Source organism: Odocoileus virginianus, chromosome 27 (assembly GCF_023699985.2).
Source record: "Odocoileus virginianus isolate 20LAN1187 ecotype Illinois chromosome 27, Ovbor_1.2, whole genome shotgun sequence".
Taxonomy (NCBI): Eukaryota; Metazoa; Chordata; class Mammalia; order Artiodactyla; family Cervidae; genus Odocoileus; species Odocoileus virginianus.
Genome location: NC_069700.1, coordinates 34,659,513 through 34,660,504, shown reverse-complemented (window position 1 = coordinate 34,660,504; position 992 = coordinate 34,659,513). Strand labels below are relative to the sequence as shown.

General features: G+C 49.4%; 1 non-coding gene across 1 annotated transcript; it reads left to right on the top strand.

Annotated features, from left to right (window-relative positions):
* Positions 1-248: 248 nt before the first annotated feature.
* On the top strand, positions 249-380 carry LOC139031624 (small nucleolar RNA SNORA70). The gene has a single exon (XR_011484132.1). It is a non-coding gene; the product is annotated as a small nucleolar RNA SNORA70 (small nucleolar RNA).
* Positions 381-992: the final 612 nt, after the last annotated feature.

Here is a 992-nt window from a genome sequence, read left to right as displayed (position 1 = left end):
GCGTGTGTGTCCCCTTGGACAATTCATTTCCGAGTGTTAGACAAGAGCTCCCTTTTGAGCCCTGGAAAGGGTCTCACTTTCTGCAACAATTTCATTTGCAGGGTAGAGTGGGCTAAAGATAGGGTGAGATCCTCAGAAACTGCCCCTCCCACCAGTTGTATTTACACCTGTCTGGGGAGCCTGCTGTGAACTTCCATAACTGGGGCCCTATGTTCTGCTGTTGTTTCCAAATAAAAGACCAAGTTTTATTGCAGCCAATTAGCTGACTGTGCTCGTTTCTCCATGGGGTCCTGGTGTGCAATGGCCGCAAACAGCAGCCTCTTTGGTAGTGTATGTAGTCTGTTGCCTGTATGGGTTGCCATTCATGATGAGCTGCTGTCTGTAATCAGGCTCCAGGCAGGTGAGTGTGGTGACTTTGGAAAGCTTGGGGCACAGTGGCCAGGGTCCACATTGGCCAAATCATAATGTCCACCCCCACCAAGCTGCAGAACAAGCATCGCGTGACTGATGCCCTCCACAGTCAGTTCAGTCGCTCAGTCGTGTCTGACTCTTTGTCACCCCATGGACTGCAGCATGCCAGGCTTCCTTGGCCATCACCAACCTCCAGAGCTTGCTCAGACTCATGTCTATCGAGTTGGTGATGTCATCCAACCATCTCGTCCTCTGTCATCCTCTTCTCCTCCTGTCTTCAATCTTTCCCAACATCAGGGTCTTTTCCAAAGAGTCAGTTTTTTGCATCAGGTGGCCAAAGTATTGGAGTTTCAGCTTCAGCATCAGTCCCTCCAGTGAATATTCAGGACTGATTTCCTTTAGGATTGACTGGTTTGATCTCCTTAGGCCAAGTTCAAATTCCCTGATTGCCAGAAGACCCGAATCTCTAAGAAGTGGGGACTTACTAGATGTAATGGGGATGAATTTGAAAACATGGCGGAAAAGTGGCTCATCCCAGATGGCTGTGGGGTCAAATACATCCCTAATCATGGCCCCCTGGA